The following is a 16,066-nucleotide window of genomic DNA, read 5'->3' on the forward strand; positions in this document are numbered from 1 at the left end:
ATGATCCCCAGTTTTATCGGGACCTCCTAAATCATATCTCAGTTTGGGTCTAAAATGATGATACTAGGAGCATCCGGAGGGCTGCATATCATCTCAGCCTGGCTCCCACACAAGGAGCCAGGGAGATTTGTGGGACCCTGTCTGGTGGCTTTGAGGCACAAACTATGAATACTGCTAAGGCAATAATAATAAAAAAAGGAAACAGGCAGTGGGGAAAGCCCTGGGACTATCCCTCGTTTTTCTCATAATATACTTTATTGTTCAATGAGACAGAGTGATTCCATAGGCAGTGCCCAGAAATTAGATAATATGAGAAATCAATAATGTTTCCTTTCCTGGGTGATTTCAGCAACTGAGGCCCCTGGGATTTATGTTGACTCAACTTTTTTAGTCCAGAATGGGACACTTGCTCGCTTCAGTCTCCATGGTTCAACACGGACTGGCCATTAATGGAAGACACATTGCAGCATGTCATTTGGTCCCAACCCTCCCACAGGGAGGGAACTGCAGTGGGGTGTTAGCAGTGGCTCCCATTTGCCAGGAATCTGACTGCAGACCTGAGATTTACGGTGGTGGAGCCCTTTGAGGAACACTTAGCATAAATGCTCCCTCATGGCATGGGTCAGAATTGGTTGTACAGGCAGTGAAGTGAGGTGAACAGTTGATGATGATTTTCCTGTGCCTTCTAATCTTCAAAATTAACTTCTGGTCAAAAAGGGCCATCCAATGGCTGACTATCTTGTAGCACATAAAGAAACAAATGTCAGGCTGGTGTTGGCTTAGGACACTGTGGGTCCCTGGCTGCTGCCAGCGTTGACTTCATTCATTAATGTGATGAACCAACAATTCATCTTTTAAAATGAATTATGCAAGCAGGCCACACCAGGCTCATGTATGTGAAAGTTGGTAATCACGTTTTGCTCCTGAGAAATGTCACATGTCCATCAGCAGACAGTCAGTCCAAGGAAGAGGGCGTCACAGATAATGGTAAATGTCTACATCTTAGAGCCGGTTCAGGTTGTAAAGTGCTTTCCATGAACATGCAATCACCACGTCTAGACTCCAGGGCAAGCATAGATTTCACATTAAGCCTAGTGACAGAAGGTTCAGGTCCCTAGCACTACGTGGTAGGTTAACGAAGCACACATTCTACAGCTGGACCCCCTGGGCTCAGTTCCTAGTCCTGCCACTAACCAGCTGTGGAGCCTAGCCTAAACCAGTTACTCACCTCAGAGCTTCAGATTCCTCCTCGGTAAAACAAACACCCCCACAGGGTTGTTGTGAGGATTGAGTGGGTTAGTATTACAGAGTACTAATATTTGGAACTTAGTAAGCACCACGTAAGTGCTCGCCAGCTATCACTGCTGCCACTGCCATCACCACCTCTACAACTGCCACTTGGCCTCAAAAATTCTTATCTTTTTAAATTAAATTTTTAAATGAATATTCATTACGTGAGTCATCTTAGGACTCTCTTTTAAGGACCTTAAGCCATTAAAAACAATTCTGTTGAAGCAAATTCTATAAAACAGACAGAAGTGGAACCATTCTCCGGACACCATTGTGTGACCCCACAATATATCCTGCGCTCATAAAGCCCTGGAGTTTCCCTAGAGCACAGTGTGAAAACGATTACTTTCAACCCACTGGGAAGCAAGAGCAAAAGCAGAGAAGTGGGTGCCTCTCCCCTCAGGTTACAAATACCCAGGCAGCAGAGCTTAGTGGTTAGGAGTGCCAAGCTCTAAAGTCACATCCCCATTCCACCCCTCACTTCCCCTTCCCCAGGGATCTTGGGAAAGTTGTTTTACATGTAAGCCTTGGTGTCCATATTTATAAATACAGATAAGGAAGTACCTTCTTCAAAGGGCTGAGAGGATTAAATGAGATAATACATGGAAAGCCTTTCCCACATCTCTTGTCACCATAAGGAATTGCACAAAAAATGTGAGCTGCTCTTCTGGTTATTACTACTCGGGTGTCTGCTCAAGTGTTACCTCCTGTGATAGATGGAATTTTTGTGTGCCCCTAAAATTCATATGCTGAAATCCTAACCCTATTTCCTAATGTGATGGTATGAGGAAGTGAGGTCTTTGGGAGGTAAATAGGTCACAAGGGTGGAGCCCTCATGAATAAGATTCCTGCCCTTATGAAAATACAGGAGCCAGTTTGCTTACTGTGGCCACCTGCAACCAGGAAGTAGGCTCTCACCCGACACCAGCTCTGAGGGCACCTTTATCTTGGACTTCTCAGCCTCCAGAACAGTAAGAAACAAATGTTGCTGTTTAAGCCATCCAGTCTATGGTGTCCTATTATAGCAGCCCAAACTATGACACCTCCCTAGTGAGGACTTAGTTCTTTTATATAAAAGAAGCCCCATTATTACACAGTCTCTCCTCTTTCCCTACATGAAATGACAATCTATATTTGTTTACATTTTCTTTTTTTTTTTAAGTTTATTTATTTTGAGAGAGAGAGAGAGAGAGAGAGAGAGAGAGAGAGAGAGAGAGAAGCAGAGGGAAAGAGAGAGAGAGAGGGTGAGAATCCCAGGCAGGCTCAGGCTATCAGTGCAGAGCCCCAGGTGGGGCTTGATCTCATGAACTGTGAGATCATGACCTGAGCTAAGATCAAGTCAGGTGCCTAATCAACTGACCCACCCAGGCACCCCTACCTGTTCATTTTTTGACATATCCACAGCTGGGATCCCATTTCGTGAAATCATACCTAGCACACAGTCAATAGACATATGGAGAATGGATGGGTTAAGAGAAATAGGAGGAAGAGGAGAGAGGAAGCATCCCAACTCAATGTTCAAGAGATCACAGGAAACTCTACTGGACCTGAATCTAGGAGGTAGAAATCTGTAAAGCAAAAGCAAAACTGATGGTATATACTAATGTGCATATAATTGTATAAGGTGATTGTTCTGAAACTGTCAACTACTCTTAACAGTAGGGTAGTTGCTCTGCTATGAAATCTCAAAAAAGGTAGGGGGGAATGGGTGAATCAAATCAGCTTGGGGTGAGCCACAATGAAAGTCCTGCCAAAGATATAAGGATGTCACTGGGACACAAATATCCTCACTGGCCTCGTACCTAGTTTTCTCCTAAAAATGGCTCTACATTGTGATTGTGCAGTCTCTCTCTCTCTCAGAGCTGGCTTTATTTTGTCCATGCAAAAGTCCTCCATATATTCTCTTATATCCTAAAATATTTTGTAGCTTCCTGCCATGGGTATTGTGCAGTTACACAACTACAGCTGGGATTCCTCATCGGTTTTAGGTCTACTTTGAGGACCTGTGTAATATTTGGACTCAAAATGGGATCACCCATTGGAGAGAGCCTATGAGGCTCAGGACTATACTCCATGCACCATGCTGTCATGACCTCTGTAAGGGCTACCAGAAACCCAGGAGAGGAAGGCACACACCACTACGGGATGCAGTGAGGGTAAGTGCCCCTGGGCTCCCTGATATCCCCAAATGAGATATGGTGTGGCTGGTTAAGGGGAGAAGGACTATGGTGAAGTAAGGTGGCTGAACTGGAAATGGTTGGGAATTGGGCGCATGTAGGGGGGGAAGCATGAGACACCATGTTACTTTTGAGAGCACTGACTCTCAACTTCCAAGAGTTTTCCCTCAACTGTATCTCTAGAACAGTCAGTTAAAGCCCGTCAGGCCTTGGGATCTGAATTCTTCTCATGATCTCTGTCTTGTTTCCTAAAGTGGCCTCAGTTAGAAGGGGTGGATCCTGGCAAACCATTTATACCGCTGTCATTGGGGAGGCTATAGTATCTTGACAGAGGTACTCCAGCTGCTCTAACTATTTCAACCACACTCCAGGCTGTGTTCCCCTCCACTTCTCTGAACCCCTTATTCGGGTTGCATCCATATTTAGCCTCTCATCCTAAATCCTACAGGCAGCCCCTTCAGCTCACAGGCCAACATCAGCCTCACCCTCCATCTTTTCAGAGATCTTTGGAAACCATATCCCATGCCTCTTCCATGAACCACCCTCTGGCCAACATTCCAGGGCTCCAACTTGATGCCCTAAACCCAGCCTGAGCCCAGGTCTCATCTTTACCTCCTAACAGGCCTAGGGATGACTTTTACGAGATTGATGGCTAATTATTTAACCAAGAATGGGATGGCCAAAGGAAATTATATTTACAAGACAGAAAAAGGTTTTTCTTGAATAAAACAGAACAGCAATTCTCCTTTCTCCAAGAGAACTCACTTGGCCATTCCTCCCAAACGGTGTTTTCTAGGACCAGCTGCCTCATTCTTCTTCTCATCTGTAGAACTCCATTCTCAGCTAGGACTCCCTCTAGGTGGCTCTGCCTCAGAGACTGCATACTTAAACTGGTTGCAACCAGAATGCTGAGCCCACTATTTGGAGCAGGGACCTGCCCTCCTATTATACTAGTAACAAGAAAAATAAGGCATCACAATAAATCCATGGGTGCATCTCTGAGAGCACAGATTTGCTCAGATTTCACTCCTTGCTTCAGAAACTCTTGCAAAAGGCAGGCAACAAAGCAGAAAATGGCAACTGCAGGGAGACTGGGGCTCAGGGCTTAGAAGAGAATGCTGGCGAGCACCAAGCATTTTCAGGTTGACAGAAGTCAAAGAATTTTTTTAGGACTGGGATCAAAGGGAGATTAGGCAGCTGGATAGGAAGCAGACAAAGAAATATTCTCAACTTCAAATAAATCAGCATGGAAATTGGAGGATTTATATCTTGGTGATGGAAAAGGGAGAAGAACAGTAACACCTGTTCTATTTGAAATGCACCGCCCACCCTTCTCCCAGCCTTTCTCTGCATGGAAGACAAAGAGAGGGACCCTTGGGGACCTTCCCTTCAATGAGAACCATTGAATGCAAGTGGAAATCAGAACAACTCCATTTTCCTTGGCTAATTACAGAAGCCACTTTCCTGCCACCTGAGTACAGGCATCAGTGCTGTCCTAGAACACCTGTCATACTTAACAGTGGTTTTTCAGAATGTTGTCACTCTCTCAAGTATGAAGACCAGCCCAGGAGAGGGGGAAAGCTCCACCACAGGAATTCCTCTATACCCAAATATCCTTTTTTTGCTGCGCAGATGTCCTGGCTCAACAGAACTTACACATCCCGGAAAGCCACAAGCAGCATCATGAAGAAGATGGTGGGACAAATGTGGCTCTGGAGCTGGACTGAATGTATTTGAATCCCCATCTCACCACTTACTCTCTGTGTGACCCAGGGCAAGCTATCTGACTTCTCCATGCCCCAGTTCCCTGGTCTGCAAGATAGACATAACATTTTATAAATCTCATATCATTTTCCCCTTTGAGAATTAGGAATAAATTACAGAAAATAAATACTCAGCAAAGGCTTAGTGTACAGTAGGTACTCTTTAAATGTTAGTTATTGTTATCATTTTTATTTCATTGGCAACTTAAAAAAATATTTTTCACACTGAGATAATTATAGATCCAAAGGAAGTTGCAAAAATAGAAAGATCCTGTGCAGTGTACCCTTCACCTAGTTTCTCCAAGTACTGAACAATGGCATATGGATGGCACCACACAGCTACAGTACAACATCAAGTCAGGAAATTGACACTGGCACAATGTGTGCATAGTTCAAAGTCATTTTAGCACATGTGTAGACACATAAACACCACTGCACTCAAGATACAGAACAAATCCATGAAGCCAAAGATCTCCTTTGTGCCCTCTTATAGTCACACTCTCCCCTACTGCCTGTCACTCCAGGAACCAGTAATCCATTCTCTGTCTCTATAATGTTGTTATTTTGGGAATGCCATATAAATGGAATCATATATTATTTAGCCTTTTGAGATTTTTTTTTTCCACTCAGCTCTTGAGATCCATCCATGCTGTTGCATGTATCAGTCATTCATGCCTTCTTATTGCTGAGTAGTTTTCCACAGTAGGGATGTACCAGTTTGTTGAACCACTCACTTACTGAAGGATCTTACCATGTTGTCCAGTTTTGGGCCACTCCGAACATTCATATACAAGTTTTTGTGTGCACATAAGTTTTCACCTCTCTGGAATAAGTGCCCAGAAGTATAATTGCTGGCTAAGTATGTTTGGTTTTTATATTCTCACCAGAGGGATTCAGTTTCTCTACAAGCTCACCAGGTATTCTGTGTTGTCATTTTATCTATTCTAATCTGTGTATAGTGATAAGTCATTGTGGTCTTAATTTGCATCTCCCTGAGGGCTGTGAAGCTGGCATCCATCTCCTTACTTTAGATGAAAGAATGAACACCAGGGGTGATACTGTCCCCAGACATGGCCAGGGAACACTAAGACCCAGGCCCAAGAGATAGGAATGCCTGTGTGTCATGTAAGGTAACATGAAGAAATGTAACTCCACTAGCTGATGCACGTACAGTGAGTTTGAGGATGGACAGAAAGCAAAGCAGCACTATCCTGAACTCAGAGGCACCAGATACACATAATGACATCTCTAACAAACAACAAAGATATTTTGCATACTTCAATTTTTTTTTTGTGATGGAACAGACCTCCATAGGACCAGACAGAGTAGCACCAGAGGCAACTAAGTAACATCTATTAATATGACTTCATGAGCTGGGGCGCCTGGGTGGCTCAGTTGATTACCCGTCTGACTCTTGATTTCGGCTCAGGTCATGATCTCAGGGTTCATGAGTTGAAGCTCCATATTAGGTTCTGTGCTGACTGCACAGACTCCTCTTGGGATTCTCTGTTTTTCTCTCTCTCTCTGCCCCTCCCTGCTCTCTCTCTCTCAAAAATAAAATGTGAACAAGCATTTAAAAAATAAAATAAAAATGTGACTTCATGGGTCTCTAATCAATAGCATCTACCTTGTCAGAGGACCCCTGTCCTAAATTTTGCCCTTAAAAAACCCCACTTGTAAGCCATTGAGAATTTGAGACTTTAAACATTACCCCTCCCATTCTCCAGGTGGCACATCAATAAATAACCTATTTTTCTCCACTGAAAAAGCTCCATGCCAGTCTTTCATTGACTTGCTGTGCATCAGGTGGACACGCTCTTGTTTGGTTTTGTTACAGCTGGTGATGTCAAACATCTTTTCATGTGCTTTTTTGCCACATTATGTCCTTGTCGATGAAGTATCTTTTCATGCCTTTTGTACATTTTCTAATAGAATTTTTCATTTTTTCTATTATAGCAGTTTGAGTGTCCTTAAACATTCTAGATGAGACTTTTATCAGTAACTTTGTAAATTTCAAGACTCCTTCCTTGGTCCCTTCAGCTGGAGATCATCTCTTCTTTCCTTAACTTTTTAAAAATATTTTTTAAAGTTTTTAAATTTTTTAATTTATTTTGAGAGAGAGAGAGAGAGAGAGAGAGAGCATGGGAAGGTCAGAGAGAGAGAGAGAGAGAGAGAGAGAGAGAGAGAGAGAATCCCAAGCAGGCCCTACACTATCAGCGCAGATCCTAATGCATGGCTTGAACTCAAGAACCCTGAGATCATGACCTGAGCCAAAACCAACAGTCAGACACTTAACCAACTGAGCCACCCAGGTGCCCCTCTTTCCCTAACTTCTTTTCCAGAAGTTTCACTTCCGATCTTTGTTTCTATCTACTTTGGCTCTTCCATAGGCAGAATTTCTAGCACGCTTACTCATCTATATGTGTACTCCTCAGTGCCTTGCCAAGAGGTGGGCACTAGCTGCAAGTTCCATTAATGTCCACCAAGTGACTAAATCAAAGATACCTGGATTTTCATTCAGTTCTCCAACACCTTGGTCTGAAGTAGAAACCATGGTTAACATGATTATAGAGATTTGGCTTAGATGTAAATCATTTAATACCATAGAAAGGATAACTAATTACAAGAACAAATGCACACATTCAGATGTGTTAGTGATTAATTTCTCCTGGGCTCCTACACTTCCAGCTAACAATGCAACACAGTGCCATTTATTGAAGAGTATCTATTTATGCCAACCTGTGACTCACATTTGGCTAATTAAGCACACATGCATTTCAGAACGTGTGATCTGTGGGCTGTGTTTACATATGAACATCATATTCAAAACACAGGCGATTGCTTAGCACCTCTAACCTATTTCTAGCCTTACATTTAATTAGTGAGAGTTGCTGAGTAGAATGGAACTTGGAATTAAACAAACAGCTACCTTCTTTACAAATCACAACAATGCATAATTAGATCATGAGATACCTGAGCTTTGTAGAGTCATTTTTCCAATGGACTTAAAGCTCCAAGAAAGACCACATCACAGGGGGAGTAACACGGGTTACATGGGTAAGGAGACATTGGGGCAGATTCTAGCACTGCTTCCTGGCCCCATTGTGCCTCAGTGTCCTCCCTGGCTGTAAAATAAAGACAAGAATGCAACAGTCCTTCCCCTTCCCTCTCTTCTTCCCCCTGCCATGGAAGTTCTGTGGATCACAAGTAAATAATAGAGGCAATACAAAAAAGCAAATAAAAAACCTAACTTTGTTAAAGGAAAGGCACAATATGAAATATAAGAATTATCAATGCAATTAGTTAAGAGGATTTTATTATTCTGGTCTTACATGACAAAAGGAAAACAACTGCCATTCAAGGAGCCTTTCTGTGATCCACCCCCACCTCCCTCCTGACCTTGCCCCCACCCCCGCCCCGTGTCTCCCTCTCCTTGTTCATATATGCCAGCCACCCTAACCTTCCTTCCTGGTGATACCAGGCACATTCTGTTCTTGAGGATTCCATACTTGCAAATGGTCCTCCACAGAGAAGCTTTCTCCTGAGCCACCTTCCAATAAAAACTGTCACCCACCTCCTTTTTATAGCACCTCTTTATATTTCTTCCATTCCTTACCACTATCTGCAAGTATTGTGTTTGTTTCATTGCTTTCTCTTCCACTTCCTCCACTATCCTCCAGAATGAGGAACAGCAAACAATGGTCCTGCCTTATTTCTACACTATGACCTCAGATGAGTTCTCTGGAGTCCCCTGATTTCCTCCAGGAAAGATCTCGTAGGCACTCAGAGAGATTCTTCCTTTCATTTTACAAAACTTTGGAAAACATTGTGAGTTCTAACACTGAGAGTCATTGTCCTCAAGCTGAGTTTTCAAGAGCCTCCAGGATTCTGCAACCCATAAATGAGACAACTTCATACGAGTAAATAGTAGCAATCATAGGAACAGTATTGGGTTGAACCATAGGAAATGGCTGAGATTTGTTGTTTTGACCCACCCACTTTCATATGGTTAACTAACAAGGAGAATGGAAGGAGCCTTTGCTAGGTGCCTGGCTTTGTTTTAAGGGTCTGAAGTCAATGTTAGATTGTTCTCTTCTTACTGCAATCTTCTAATCTATTATAAGCATCCAAGTATTAGAGATGAGAATACCAAGGATTAAGGAGTTTACGGGATTTGCCCAGAGAATTGGTGGCATCAGGCTACAAACCCAATCCTCTATGATCCTGGAAAGAACTATGTGTGCTCTCTTAGCAACAATTAGTGTGTACTCATCTGGGTTCACAGCAAAGAATGAAGACCAAGTGATAGAGGTTGCTCTTCTGTGATCTATCTTCCAGGACTCCATGGCCACTGCTATTGAGTGGCAAGCCCTAAGTTACACTGACCCCCAAAGTCACCTAAGTTGACAACTTTCATGGCTACAATCACTGCTTCCAAGAGAAAAATAAATTAGAGGTAAAATGGCACATCAAAAAATGTTTGTTAGCACTTTCTGCTGATTGTCTTTTATCCAAACAAGGAACTCTGATGATGACCCAGACATTAGCTTATAATGCCTCAGCCACCTCTAGTCCTCTTAACACCTGAGACCCTCCAACTACCTCTAAACCTTCAGTCAAGAGAGACCATCAGATCCTGTGGCCCACCATCTAAGGGAAATGACTTTCTCTATCCAGAATTACACCTAACTTCCCTCTAGAAATTCAGGGTTTCTGAGTCCTACATAGGCCTTTCCATATTATCAGGCCCTGCTATCAGCCTGCTAGCTCCCTGCCTCCTTCATTCATGGGATCAAAAACCACTATCCCAAGGAAAAGACTCTTCACCGAGCTACTCTCAGTTATATCACCCCTTCTATCCCAGTTCATCCCTCAGCTCTCACCTTCCCCCAGTCAGAACCTTTGTTTCTCAAAGCTAAGAAGTGGGACTGGTCTTCTCCTGCCCCCAGTGTCCCTGACAATATTGATCTACATCTACTTAACAGTGCCCTTCTTTACAATTATGCTATTGGGTATGTCAACCCCTTTCTTTATAGCCTTGTTAATATCACCTGCAGCCTCCATTTATGTCCCCCAAATTCTTTTCTTGGGAGCCATTCTCATGGTCTTCATCTCTGCCTGGCCCAGGATCCTGTTTTTGGTATCCACAGGGCTACAGCAAATGACTGATATCATAGCCTCACCTAGAAGTTCCTAGGTTCCTTGTACATAAAGTAAATTTCAAGGCCTGTCACTTTAGCTACTACTCTTACAGTGTTTTGATGTGGGTTTTATTATTATTTAAGTATTATGAGACCAATAGATCAGGAAAACAACTGCCAATGAAAAGACAGTTTGTTACCCTCACAGATTCCAGGAATAGGCACACGTCACAGGGGTCCCGTGGAGAAGAACTAGGGAAGGTCAGGAGTCAGAGAGGGAGGAGAGAACCAAGGGCAAGAAACTTTATGTAGTTTCTGTAGGAATGAATGGACAAAGCAGAGTAAGGCTGAGGACTGGCTAGTTTGAATAATTTTAGCAGGCTCTAGGGCACAGGAGCTACCCCTGGCTGCCTCAGACCTGACCCTGTGATGATTATGGCAGGTAGATAGTGGCCTGGAGTATAAGAATACTGAAGGCCCAACAGTTCTCTTGGGAAGTTGGGGAGTACAGCCTCTGGATTGGTTGATGTGCATTTGAAAGGCTTATTCAAAGGTGAGTCTTTTATTATATGTAGGAATTGGCTAACTCTGGATATGCTATCAATTCAGGGTCAGTAAAGCTCCAGTGATCAAAACATCAGAAATATAATAAATCCGAGGCACCTGGGTTTCTCTGTCAGTTGAATGCCCAACTCCTGATTTTGACTCAGGTCATGATCCAAGGGTAGTGGGATCAAGCCCTGCATGAGGCTCCGTGCTCAGCATGGAGCCTGCTTAAGATTCTCTCTCTCTCTCTCTCTCTCTCTCTCTCTCTCTCTCTCTCTCTCTCCATCTTCCCCATCCCTTTCACTAGCTCTCTCTCTCTCTCTCTCTCTCTCTCTCTCAAATAAAAAATATATATAATGAATCAGAAAATAAACGACATGATTAGTACACATGGATATACTTTTTTTTCCATCATCCATACTGCTTAACCACACAAATATGAAACTCTGTAATGGTCCTTTCTGAAATAACCCACTGGGTATCTCCATAAGAATACCCAGATTGCACATTACATTCACCAGGTACACAACTTAGGTTGTCACCTCATTACCAAAGTCAGCATTCCAAACACACCAGATTAGAGACCTTCAAATTATGCTGATATCTCCCTACTCCAAGTCAGCCATCAGGCTCCCTGGAATCTCTTCCTTTTCATGACCATTCCCTCAATCACATCCAGTGTGACAGGCCACCTGCAAGTGTTCATTTCCTCTGACCAGATGTGGAGGCACGATCTTTTGATGGTCTTTGTTTCAGTGGACTTTATAGAGTCTTAATGCCATATTCATACTTACCCCTAGATGTAATCACTTCAGGCTGCTCTCCCCTTATTCTCTCTCCCTTCTGAAGTTATCCAGTAAGATAAAAATCATGAATGGCTAAACTGCCCTGGAAGTATCCCTTAAATTGACATTGAACTCCATTAATGTAATATCCCTCAACAAGTCTAACAAGTCCCATTTCCCTTGTTGGAGCCAAGTACTGGTTCTGCAGTCAAGCACCTGATGAAGTCCTAGTTTGGGTTTTGGCAGCAAGAGGTGAACAACAAACATCCTTAAACACTAGGATCACATTCTGCAGAGCAGATGCTCACCCTGTGAGACGCATGTGGACTGCAGCCAATGAAGGAGATGGCAGCCACTCTACGCACACATCTGGGAATCGAGTGGTCCACGACTTCTATCTAAGGGGTTTAATTTCTCCCTATGTATTTATGTCCCTTGCCATGCCTGCTTCTGTCTTTGTCTCTCTCTGTCTTTCTGTGGCCCCTTCTTGGTGTCTGTCTCGTGTTTGTCTATGTGCGCACCTCTGTGTGTATCTCAGTCTATATTTCTCTCTCTTGGTGTCACTGGGCTTCTGTGTGTGGCTTTGTGTCTCTGGATGTTTACCCCCACCACCCCACCCCATTTCTTTATGTCTTCCCATGTGTCTGTCCCTATTCTATATGTCTCTGTCCCTCTCTCTGAGTATCTCTGTGACTGTCTCTTTCTCAGTCTTGGGTGTCTCTTTTCGTGAGGGTGTGTGTATGTTTGTGTGTTTTGATCTTCTGGCCATGTGTGTGTATTGGGTCTGTGTATGCATGTCTGTGTGTGAATGTCTCCCAGTACACACACTTCTCAGGATATAGGACTCTGCCAAGCACTTAGAGCTGATTGATTTCAGATATATTAAGTACACACAATCCAATGCCATAGCTGGTCCTCTCATCTCCTCACACACTTGTGCCCACCCCTCCCCTGCCCCATCTAGAGTGACATATCCATCCGGTTCAATCCCATAACCTGCAAGATCTTCTGAAACCTGTCCGCACCAGGCATGCCAGCCTCGCCTTTTTCTGCATTGCCGCCTGCACTGCAGACCTTGGCCCAAGCATTTGGGAACCTATTTTTCACAAGGTAGGCCCCCATTGGCCCAAAACCTCATGCTGAAGGAATGTCCACATGTAAAAGAGAATAGTGTAGAGCTTCAGTGGGTAATGTAAGGGTGTAGGGATCAGAGCCAAGCTCAGCCTCCCCCTCAACACCTTGCAGAGGCCAGAGTCTGAAAAGCACCACTGAGGCCCAGCACAGTAAAATCTTTACAGACTCTGTAGATCCTCTACCATTTTCTATGTAACAGAAGGCCTTGCATTCTCTGGGTCAAGCTTGTGTGCCACCCTTTGCAAAGCCTTAAGCACCCAGGGTCCTGCCAACAAGCAGCTTCCTGTTCTCAGAGTGTTTGCCTGGTATCCACTGGTGCACCATCTCATGGAGAGGGCCTAGCACCCATGCTGTGAGCCAAGTGTGTGTGTTAAAGGAAGGTTCTGCTCCGGCTTTTAAGGCAAAACTGAATACATGGAGCCTGCCCTCTTGCCATCTTTCATGGCCAAATGGGAGGCTGTGGTGAACCTATTGTATTCCAGTCTTAACGCTCAAGTCAGGAAGCTGCCCAAGCAAGTAAACAGCACTTTACTTTGAAGAGCAGTGAAAAGAGGAAAGGGAGAAAAGCAAACACTAGAAGTAATTCAGAGCCCAGGAGCCTTCATGGGTACTTGCACAATTGGTTAAGGCCTCAGTAATCACGGGAGGGAACCTAACAATTTTAGAGGGTTTTCTTGCTGTTGCTGACTTCTGTTTTCCCAAATATGTGTCAGTGCCTCTCTGCTAAAATAAAGGCCAGATTCCTTCCAAGTCCTCCTGCAAGACCCAGGGATTTCAGAACTCAACAAAGCTTTTATCATTTGCAAAAGATTCGACTCAACAAACATCATTTGAGAAAAGCATTGTGTGAGGGCTTCTTGTACAGACAGAATGAAGAAAGAATCATGGTTCCTGTCCTTTGGCATGTCGGGGACGAACAGTTTAGGGGGACATGCACATACCTCTCATCTAAGGAGTGTTAAAAGCACTGAAGGGGAAGACTGTAAACCTGGGAAGATCTGGGATCTGAGACTTACAGAGGGACAAGAGGACAATCCAGGTAGGGGAACAGACTGAATAAACACCTAGGAAGGAGAGGGTGTGGCATATAATAAGCACATCCAAAAAAGTCTTACTGAAAGTATGTACGTTGTACATGCTCATGTTGAAAGTGAACTCAAGCCCAGACTGGCATTAAGAAGTTAAGGTGTGATGCTAAGTGAAATAAGCCATACAGAGAAAGACAGATACCATATGGTTTCACTCTTATGTGGATCCTGAGAAACTTAACAGGAACCCATGGGGGAGGGGAAGGAAAAAAAAAAAAAAGAGGTTAGAGTGGGAGAGAGCCAAAGCATAAGAGACTCTTAAAAACTGAGAACAAACTGAGGGGTGATGGGGGGTGGGAGGGAGGAGAGGGTGGGTGATGGGTATTGAGGAGGGCACCTTTTGGGATGAGCACTGGGTGTTGTATGGAAACCAATTTGTCAATAAATTTCATATAAAAAAAAAAGAAGTTAAGGTGTTACAGGGATTCCTTTTGGAAGTTACTTATATTAGAAGTCTTAGAATTCTAGGAGGGACGTTGAAAAGTTTATTACAATTCATTTCTTTTAAAAATGAGGAAACCAGAGCTCCAAGATTACATGCTAGGTCCAGAAGTGAGAGGAGAATTCATAACTGTTCTCAAAGGCAATCAATCACTTTAAATTTGAATGCATATCATTGTAATCTGAATTTAAGGGATTAAAATAAAACTGATGTTGCCATTTGCTACTTTTCTGCATCAATACCATTAGGGGAGTAAAACAGTAAAGAATCCAGACCCTTGAGTTAAAAGCTTCAGCTCTGAAAGCTGAGCTGGCCACTTACAAGCTGTGTGGTCATGGCTAGGTCCACACCCCTCTGAATCTCAATCTTCCCCTCTGTGCTGTGGGGATCATAATAGTGTATTACAGAGTGGTTGTGAAGATTTGTTGAAATCATATACCAAAATGGTTCTTACCAAGGTCATCAGTAGATAACCCCATCTCACTTGACCTCTGGACAGTGGTGTCTGACAGAACTGATGACTCTCCCATAAACAGACTTCCCCCCCACCACCACCACGCCACCCCGCCAACTGACTTGGTGCCTAGGATGACCTTTCCTGGTATTACATCTTCCTCTCTGGATACTCCTCAGGCTCCTTTGCTGGCTTGTCTTGTACACAAATTCTAAATGTTGGAGAACCTACAGGTTTGGTTCTATATTCTATCACCTTCTCGAGCAACATATTTTTCCTTGCTGATTCCATTCAATCCATTGTTTTAAATACCATCCAAATGCTGATGACACACTTTTATATCCATAGTGATCTACTTCTTCCCTGATCTCCAGACTCAAATGTCAAACGATCTGCTTGAGATCTTCATGTGGATGTCAGAGAAAAGTCTCAAACCATATGTCAAAACAAAACTTTCTGTTGCCCCACCTCCAAACTTGATTCTTTCCCATCTTAGTAAATTCTTCCCTCTATTCATCCATTAGTCAAGCCAGAATCTACAAGTCTCTCATGACTCCTCCAGTTCCCTCTCTCCCAACATCTGTCACTAAATCCTAACAATTTCACTTCCAAAGTACATGTTAATGCCACATGCCTTTCTTCCTCTCCACCACCACTACTGTCTTGTCTTATCTTGGTAATTGCAAATGACCCCTAAGTGAGCTCCTAACTCTAGTCTTATACCTCTACAGTCATTTCTGCACATAACATATAGCATAACTTTTAACAAATAGAATGCAGATCCCGGTGCTCTCTTGAGTCACATCCTTTGATGACCTCCTGCTGCTTGGAAACTTATGAAACCGCAAATAAGTCTTCTAATTTTTCCAGGATCTACCCACACTTCCTGAGCACCATTTTCCTCTTTAGTCATTTTGCTGCATTCCTACTTGCCTGTTTCCCATTCCTGGACTAAACTATGCTTTCTTCACTCAGGGCCCTCAAATGTGTTATTCATTCTTGAGCCAGCAAACTCTTCTTCATTAATCTACTAGTTAAGAGCTCCAACTTGTGAGTCAAACTGTCTTACTGCTTGTGACTATGGACAGGGTCCTTAGTATTATGTGTATTATGTACCTTATTTTCATCATCTATAAAATGGGGATAGTAACATTATTTACCTCATATGGTTGCAAATATTAAATAAAATATATACTATATTGAGAATAATACCTGGCATATATGAAACTCTTCATAAACACTGTTA

At 43.2% G+C, this 16,066-nt stretch overlaps 1 protein-coding gene across 13 annotated transcripts in view; it reads right to left on the reverse strand.

Moving 5' to 3' along the window:
• Positions 1-16,066, reverse strand: part of FHIT (fragile histidine triad diadenosine triphosphatase) — a 1,423,954-nt gene that overhangs the window by 192,630 nt on the left and 1,215,258 nt on the right. The window lies entirely within an intron of this gene.

Source organism: Felis catus, chromosome A2, assembly GCF_018350175.1.
Source record: "Felis catus isolate Fca126 chromosome A2, F.catus_Fca126_mat1.0, whole genome shotgun sequence".
In the NCBI taxonomy this organism is placed as follows: Eukaryota; Metazoa; Chordata; class Mammalia; order Carnivora; family Felidae; genus Felis; species Felis catus.